We start from the raw sequence: 9,536 nt of genomic DNA, 5'->3' as shown, positions 1-9,536 counted from the left end.
CGCCAGGACCTGTCCTACAGCCAGGGACCGTCCCTGTCACTGCCCACCCCCTGCCTGAGCGGCGACGGCTCTACCTGCTCCATGCTCAAGATCAAGACAGAGGGACAGACGGAGGGACCGAGTGCTGCAGGGCCCTGCACACAGCCGGGTGGAGGACCCTGCCCTGGGCCCCGCCCCCCGCCTGCTAACATCTCTGCTCACACCTGGGGAAGGGACTTCCGTCGGGAGTGTGACAGACCCTCCACTCTGCAACCCCTTTGTCGGGGAAACTCCTGCAAATCCCCACAAGACCCCGCGCCTCCTCCTTCTGCCTAATCAAGAAGCCCAAGCCCGGGAGCCCGAAGAATTTGTGTGACCAGGCCAAGCAGGGAGGCGGGCGTGTGTGGAGGCAGCTCCCAGCCTGATTCCCAGAACCGGGGCTGCTCCCGTCTCCCAGAACCCAGTCCTGGAAATCCACTGGCTCGGCGCTCCGGGCACAACCTCGGGGCTGCTCCGTTCTGGCTGGAGCTGTCTCGGTCAGTGTCGGCTGGTTGATCCTTCGGGAGGACGCGGCCCTCGATTCCTCCAGGAGCCCAGAAGCTCCTTCCCCCAGCCCGGTTCCCACAACCTGCTTCTCACACCTGCTTCGGGCCCTCCCGGCCTCACCAGGACCCACGGCCGCCGCCGCCTAGTCGGGCCCAGGGAAGCACAGAGGTGAATGTTTCCATCCAAATTAAAAAGAAAAAAAAATCCGCGTCCCCCACTGTCCAAGAACCAGGACTCCCTCCCTCCTGCGGTCTGGGTCCCAGCCAGCAGTTTCTGGGAATGTTCTCCATCCGTCCTGGCCAAGCGGGCAGCCCTCAGTTCTCAGGCTGGGGCCGGGAGAAGATGCACTGGCCAAGGGCGCCAAGCAAGGGCGAGATCCAGGGCAGGGGGAGGGCAGGAGGGCGGCTGCGGGAGGGGGGGCGCCCCCGTGGGACAGCTGGGGCAGGCGGTCGAGGCTCCGTTTGTCGGAAGCAGGTGGGGACATTTTTCTTTTCACGACGGATCTTCCCCCCCTGATTCTTTTGATGGGAAGTCACGGGCTGCGTAGGAAGGTGCCTGAAATGAGCACCTGATCTGTGAAAACCTATAAAGCACAAGAAAATCACAGATCCCTCCCGAAACGCGCTGCGAACGCACAATTAGAGCAGGACAACAGCCGGGGTCAGGTGGCCTGCCAGCTGTGCGCCACGGCGAGCCGTCACCAACTTCCCTCCCCACAATGTCGTATAAAGAAACGGCTCCACATTCTTCAGCCGTGAAGTGGAAAATACAATTTCCTGCTGAGGGTCGGAGAACCTGGCCCCAGCTCGAGGGTTTCTAGATTCGTTTTCACAAGTCTCTGGAGGCGGAGAGGTAAAATGAGTCCCGCAACCCTGGAGTCCCGGCCTGGCCGGTCTGGTTCACACCAGCCAGGCGTCACGCCGTGAGAACAGGAATATGGTTGGCACGGAGGCGGCACTGGACGTGGGGGAAGGTCATCAGGGTATCTGCGCTGTCCAAAGCCAAGGGCACTGCGGAGGCAGATGGTCACAGGCTGACTCGTGTCCCCCAAATTCCTGTGTCGGAGTCCTGGCCTCCTGTACCTCAGAATGTGACTGTGTTTGGAGTTTGGGTCTTTAAAGAGCTGCTTTAAGGTCACCTGGGTGGGTCCCGATCCAACATGACCCGGGTCCTTGTAAGAAGAGGAGACCAGGACACACACACACACATGGCGGGACGGCCCCATGAAGACACGGGGAGAGGACAGCGGTCCACACAGAAGGAGAGAGGCCTCGGGAGGGGCCGGCCCTGCCCCCCTGGACCGCGGGCTCCGGCCTCCAGGACGGGGGACGGTGCAGGTGCATCGTGTTGTTCAAAGTGCCCAGCCCCCAGGGACTTTGTCACAGCGGCCCTACCAAACTCACACACACACACACACACACACACACACACACACGTGCCAAACTCGAGCAAAGTTTTCCAGCTTTTTCCATTTTTTTGGTTACATAAAATGCGACCTCTTTGGTTCTCCATGAACGTGGCATTAGCAGTGAAGACTGAGAACCACAGTCTCCAAGACAAAGATCCACGTAAGAGCTCTTCTCTTGGCACCTGGGTTCATCGGTTAACTGATCCCCGTTCCCATCCGCCTGCCGCGCTGGCTTCTCCCCGGAAGCTCACTCCTTTCCCACGTAACGGGAGACGCAGGGGCCTGGCGAGGGGCTGCAAGCGCAGCGCCGACCTCAGCCCCCCGTCTTGACCGAGGGGTCGCCCGTGCGAGCCCGTCTCAGAGCTCTCCCCCGCCGAAGCGCTTTCCGTTTTCGAAGCAGATGCGGTGGTCGGCTCATCTCTTTCCGCGCCTGGACACCGCGTTCTGACGTCTGGACTCATGGATGGACCTCCCGTGTCCGCCTGCTGCCTGGCGGAAAGCGCTGGGCCCGAGACTGCCTGCCAAGCAGATGAGAGAAGTGCATGGAAATGCCCCGTCTGAGGGCTGGTGAGGCATCCATAAAAGTTAACGTGGGTTGTTTTTTTTTTTTAAGATTGTATGTTTAAGTAATCTCTCCACCCTACCCGGGCCCTGAACTCGCCACCCCGAGATCAAGAGCTGCGTGCTCCACCGACTGGGCCGGCCAGGCGCCCTGAAATTTAAGGAGATTTTAAGGAAGCGTCAGAAAGAAAGGAGGAAGCTTCCAGCGGTGCTGCCATCGCCCACATCATGAGTTCACCCGAAGGTGCTCGAACACCACCCTCATCTATTGATCCACAAACAAGGCCAGTGCTGGGGGGGGGGGAGGGGCGGGCATGCCTGGCACCGCCTCCCAGGACTCCCTCCGGCCTGGGCACGGCGGCGATCGTGGTCTCTCCATTCCCAGCAGATACTCATCTTGACGGCTTGGGAACCAAGAAGTGGAATTCCCCAAACCCTAATTATTCCAGCGTTTTCAAAACACCGTATTTACGTGCTTTTACATAACGAGTGACCAGGATAAACAAGTTCAGAGGGTAAAAAAAAAAAACATAAATGCATGGCTTCTTCTTGTTATAAACCAATATAATTTTGACAATATTGCATATTTTCATAATATGTGAAAATGACCTCAATGTGATATAGACAGTTGATAATAGAAAACATTTAAAGAAGGAATTAATAAAACAAGAAATTCAGGGGCGCCTGGGTGGCTCAGTCGGTTAAGCCTCCAGCTTCGGCTCAGGTCAGCTCTCACAGTTCGTGGGTTCAAGCCCCGTGTGGGCTCTGTGCTGACCCCTAGCTCAGAGCCTGGAGCCTGCTTCAGATTCTGTCTCCCTCTCTCTCTGACCCTCCCCTGCTCACACTCTCGCACTGTCTCTCTCTGTCTCTCAAAAATAAATAAAAACCATTAAAAAAATTAAAAAAAGAATTGCCAAATAAAAATCACTAAAAACATGTAAAGAGAATCTTAAAAATAGCTAATATTTAAAGGTTTGGGGGGGGCGCCTGGGTGGCTCAGTCAGTTAAGCATCTGACTTCCACTCAGGTCATGATCTCATGTTTCTTGAGTTCAAGCCCCGCATCAGGCTCTGTGCTGACAGCTTGGAGCCTGGAGCCTGCTTCCGATTCTGTGTCTCTCTTTCTCTCTGACCCCCACTCAGGCTCTGTCTCTCTCTCTCTCTCTCTCAAAAATAAAATAAACTTTAAAAAATTAAAATAAATAAAATAAAAGTTTGGTTGCTCTACTTAATAATCATGGTCCTTTGTTGTTGTTTTTAAGTTTATTTATTTTGAGCGTGCTGGCGCGCTTGAGAGAGAGAGAGAGAGAGAGAGAGGGAGAGAGAGAGAGGCAGAGAATCCCGAGCAGGCTCCTGGCTGTCAGTCCAGAGCCCAGCATGCGATTTGAACTCATAAACCGTGAGACCAGGACCTGAGCCGAAGGCAAGAGTCAGACGCTTAGCCGACTGAGCCACCAGGTGCCCCTGTTCCTCTGCTGCATGACTATTATGTCACTTGCAGAAAAATGTCTTTCATTTGGCATCGATACTAGTCAAACCTTTAGGAGTGCCTACAAAGCACCGTTAAGTTGGGACACAGAGCCCTGGAAGCTTTCTCTTATTGTCGTAAAAATACATAAGACACGAAATTTACCGCCTCAGCCATTTTTACCTGCGGAGCGCGGTGGCCTTCAGCATGGTCACGCTGTCGCGCGGCCGTCACCACCATCCGTCTCCGGAGCTTTCTGTCGCCCCAGACTGACTCTCTGTCTCTAGCTCCCATCCCTCCCCACCCAGGGCGCCCACCGTCCTCTGAGTCGCCTCGAGGTCGACCCCTGCGGGGACCTCTTCTACGTGGCATTTGCTGCTCTGCAACAGGTCCTCCAGGCTCGTCCACGGGTGGCGTTTGATCGGCGGAACTATTTCGCCTGCTCACAGTGACTCTTCAACACTGCCAGAGGCCCGCACGGGTCACGTAGTGGATCCGACAGTGTGTCGTTGAGGTCTCTCAGCCAGTGGGCCGGCAGGACGCGTGCCCTGAACTAGCCGGTTCGAGAACGTCGCTGCTCATTCGCACAACAGCACACGCAGGGTTTTCTGGAGTGCGCTGTGTGTGTAAACTCACTGATATTGATTTCACGGGCAAGGACAACGCACCGTCGCAGCGGCCGGCCGGGAGCGACGCTTACGGTGTGCGGCAGCCAGCGGCGAGCGACGGAGCCCGGTGCTGTTCCGCGTGCCAGCTCTCCAGCTCCGAGCTGTCAGCCCTGCCTTCAGTCCACGTGACAGTGGTCCCTGTCCTCGCTGGACTTCTCGGCCACTGGCCTCCTCGTGGTGACCGAGTTTAACTCTGCGAAGAGAGCAGTCATCTGTGTTGCCCTTTTTGGGGATTTCTTTGGTGGTCTTTCTGGCTCTTTGGGGTTGGGGAACACGTAACTTTCCCGAGAGGGTGGGGGGAAGATTCCCGTCTGCAAACGCGCGGGACGCTGTCTCAGGACGTCTTGTGGCCTCAACATGGCGGTCACGGCGTCCAGCCACACACCCTCCGGGAAGGGCGGCGGCCAGGGCTTCCTCCCCGCACAGCTCTCGCGTTTAGCCCAGAGGAAAGCCCCAGGAGACCCCGCACACTGCCCCTCACGCGGACTGATGAGAACGGGCGCGGGCTTGGACCAACCCCGAGCGCCTGCGGGAGGCGGGGCCAGCCCCGGAGGGAGCCACCTGCTGGCTGTGGTCCCTGCGAGTCCTCCAGGCCCTTGGCCTTCACAGCCACTCTCTGAAGCGGCACAACCGTCCTCACTTCGGGGATGAGGAAACGGAGGCCCAGGGAGTTCAAGCAACTTGCCTAAGAGTCCACAGCCAGAGCAAAAGGGAGCAGAGCCAAGATTTCAACCAGACCACCCGGCTCCGGAGTCTACGTTTATAGCGACTGAGAGAAAGCACCATGACAGAGGGAAATGGTGACCGGGCAGAGAGCCCGGTGTGGGGCCAGGGCAGCCGCCCCTGCTTTCCAGCCATGAGTTCCCCAAGTCCCAGCGTGGTGGTTGGTGTGGCCGTTATCCCTGACTGACGGACGAGGACGCCGAGGCTCAGTACGGGTCACGGACCTCGCCCGAGGTCAAGGTCAAGGTAAGGGCCGGGCTCCAGCCTCGCCCTCGGAGCATTTGAACTCCCTCTCTGGGCATTTTTACAATTGGCTCCGTCTGATCAACACAAGGAAGTTGTCAAGAGAAACAAGTTGCAAGGAGCTTACGACTTACATAAAAGAAGGGGCCAGAAGCCTCCACGCCCGCGGGGAAGCCTGGAGCCGCTCTCGGAGCCGGTGGCTCCCTGGGCTGGCATCGTCCTGGGACAATGTGGCACCTTTCAGACCAGGCGGCTGAGAGGCCCATGGACCCTCAGTGGGGTCGGGGTCAGTATCTTGGTGGCCCAGCACTGGCCCAGAGGTTTTGTCCCCAGCTTTGGGGGTCTGGGGACACCTTTTGGTGTAGCATCAAGAAAAGTGGCTTCAGAAGCAGTCTTAGGTTCAAGCCCAGCTTCAGCAAAATCACAAGCTGGACAAGGAAGGTAACCTGGTGAGGCTCGGTGTCCTCAACGTAAAAGGATGCAGGATGCACCCATGAGGGTCGAGGGAGGTTGCAGGGGGCAACGGGTCTCCGTGAAAGGTTCTGCAAAGGTGATTTTCCCGTCGGCACTCACAGGGGTGAACACACACCACCTAACCTCATGAAGGGCTCCTCCACGGATCAAAAGCTTCAGTATCGGTTGACCCCGAGAAATAGAATTGTCATGGCAGCCAGAACATTCTGGCTGACAGTCTCTCCTGCTTACCATCCGCTTGGTCCTCAGTTTCCTCATCTGCATAATGGGCAGGACACAGGCACAGCCATGTGGGCAATTACTTTATGAACTAAACAAGGGGTGTCTGGGTGGCTCAGGCAGTTAAGGGTCCAACTCTTGATTTCAGCTCTTGACAGCACAGAGCCTGCTCGGGATCCTCTCTCCTTCTCTCTCTGCCCCTCCCGCACTTGCTCATGTTTTCTCTCTCTCTCTCAAAATAAAGAAAGAAATAAAAAGAACTAAATGAGACAAACAAGTGAAATGATTCTTTCTTTTCCTTCCCGCTGGCTGATCACCACCTGAGCAGAGACACGCGGGAAACCCAGCGTAGACTCTGATGGCTGACGTCACCAAGCCCAGGGCCCCAGGGACTGGATCGCCTGGGCAGCACTGGAGGCCCACCGATAGAACGCTTCTTCGGGTTTTCCCTTCCAGATACCACGTCGTGGCCCTGACAGCACAGTGACTGGATCAGGAATTTGGGCCCCTGGCTCACTAATGGCTCCAGTTCCAAATCTGTTCTAACCCAGCCGCGTGCCTGTGGGCAAACCCCTTTTGCATCTCTGGCTTCGGCTTCCCCCTCTTGACCAGGGGCCTCACCCTCCACCACCCACCCCCAGCTCAGACTTCCCAGAACCATATTGTCACACCACCCTTCATTGGGCTCTTTTACGTATTCTAAAAAAAAAATTTTAACGTTTATTTATTTTTGAGAGACAGAGAGAAACCGAGCACAAGCCGGGGAGGGGCCGAGAGAGATGGAGACACAGAATCCAGAGCAGGCTCCAGGCTCTGAGCTGTCAGCACAAATGTCCGACTCGGGGCTCAAACCCACGCACAGTGAGATCATGACCTGCGCCGAAGTTGGACACTTAACTGACTGAGCCCCCCAGGTGCCCCTGTTTTACGTACTCTAGATAGATGTGCGACACTCAGACCTTACAAGAGCCCTCCTCCGGAGCTGCTTATGTGTCTAGAAAGGAGACATGGCCTAGGTTACGCTTAAGGTTGACAAAAACTGCATCATCCAGAGAGCTGAGGCTGGTGGGCACATTTGCAAAAACACAACCCTGGGCACGTATGAACTACGTATCCCCTCCCTTAGTACTGGACTTTCTTCATCGAGCCTTCCTCAGGAGAGTTGGAAGGAAAACATTTTCCCTGCTCATTCTTTTCCTGCTTGAGCCTCATGAGGATGCAACCCAATCTCTCAACTATTTCTGGGGTGCTCTGGGGAAATCATTTAGTCGGGGGGTGTAGACACATACAAAAGTCATTTTAGTTTCCCAAAAGACATTTTCCCCGAATCGTTTTTTTTTTTTTGAGAGACAGAGAGAGAGGCAGAGGTGGAGAGAGACAGAGAGAGAGAGAGAGAGAGAGAGAGAGAGGGAGAGAATCTTAAGCAGGCTCCATGCTCAGTGAGGAACTTGATTCGGGCCTTGATCTCACGACCCTGGAATCATGACCTGAGGCGAATTCAAGAAGGACACTTAACCCGGAGCCACCCAGGCACTCCCAAAAGTGCAAAGATTTAATGAAGCTCATTTTGGTGGTCAGTTAAGTTGTTTCCAATTTTCCCGTTTTTGCAATCTGAGGGAAACGAATGAACGAATGCAAGCGCGTGAAATCTGGGATCTCGTTTTCCGGGAGCTGTACCAAACGGGCTTCTCCCTTCTGTGCCTGGAAACCTGCTCGTCCTCCCAGACACAGCTCAGATGTTACCTCCTTCGCGAAGCCCTGTCTGTGACGCCGGCCGAAAAGCTGGTTCTTCGAAACCGTGGATTCCCACAGCACTGAGTTCCAGACCTGTGACATGGCTCCGTCATAGACATCGTAATTGACCGTTTCTCTTCTCCCCTCCAGGCTGCGAACTAGGGGAAGCAATGTCTTAACCAGCTCTGTGTTTCCCAACCCTAGACCGTGTCCGGCTCTGTGCGTGTTCATGAAATGAATGTACGTTCCATACGTTGAACTAAATATTGGCATCGTGTTGATTTCCAGGGAGACAGATACTTTATAAGTGAGGTGCAAACACAGGCTGGATGAATTACACTGATATACTTGAGGAGAGCTGGAAGTTTCCCTCTGTTCCAGATTCTGGGTCAGGGGGTGCAAATTCATAGTTCTGTGTAGTCAATGTTTATTCAATGAATGAATACATGAGTGAAAGAAAGGTGTGGTTCTGGACCCAAGGAGATGAATCGAATCAGAGGTGGCACCCATACTTGGTGAGCTCACAACGGGATTCAAGGAATCCGCCTTCGAAGGGTTCACCGGCTCCCATGCAAATTTGACTTAGACTTGGATTAGTTCAGGGCTCCTGGCTGCCTCCCCACGGACAGTCAGTAGCCAGTGGCGCCTGGCGGCAATGCTCTGACACGCTGGTTTGTGAAGAGCTTGCGCTCCAGGGGTCAAACCGTAAAGGGGGAGCATCTGCTTTAATTTATTAAAGGTGTATTTATCACCCTCTGCGTCTGCAAGATCTAGCACAGGACCTGGCACCTAACAGGTGTTTTCAAAAGTTTAGGTACGAAACATGAATATGAATAAGGACAAGGATGAAAACGACCACCGTCCGATTCTCCTTGTGATAACAGCCGCGGGGCAGGTCTGTGTCCTTTTCCCATCCTGCAGAGGGGGCCCCGAGTCCCAGCGGGCTCCCCTCAGTTGCCCAGGCCTACACGGCAGGCAGGTTGAAGCACGTGCTGGGAGTTGAACCAGCGCTCCCCACGCAGCGCCCAGGAGCCTCCGCTTCCAGCGCTGCCCACCTGGGCCTCCGCAGGTGCAGCAGGTAAGCCTCGGAGAGGGGGTCCCGCAGAGAAACTTCGTCCTTGTGCGTCCTGTAAGGGTCGGACCCGAGGAGCCGCAGCCAGCAGGTGGCTCGCGCCTGGGCGCGCCCTCGGGTAAACTGTGTGGACGTGACGTCCAGGAAGGGTCTGGCGCAGAACCTGATGCACAGATGACGCTCGGTTACGGCTTTCGGCGTCCCCGCGGCTGTAAGAGGATATGTGGAACAGGTGTCTTCGGGAAGCTGGGACCGCAGCCCGGACCTGCGGCTTCCCGGAGGAGACCCCTACCTGGGCAGGGGCGGGGCTCCGGCGGCCCCCAGCCAATCGGCTCCCGGGAGTCCCGCCCCGCCCACCTGTGGGGGCGGCGCTTGCGCACTCGGCCTCCGTGGCTCTCCTCGTAGGGGGCGGGGCCGGCCTGCGGCGCTCGGCGCTGACGCC

Source organism: Suricata suricatta, chromosome 11 (genome assembly GCF_006229205.1).
Source record: "Suricata suricatta isolate VVHF042 chromosome 11, meerkat_22Aug2017_6uvM2_HiC, whole genome shotgun sequence".
Taxonomy (NCBI): Eukaryota; Metazoa; Chordata; class Mammalia; order Carnivora; family Herpestidae; genus Suricata; species Suricata suricatta.
Note: the sequence above shows the minus strand (reverse complement) of the source record.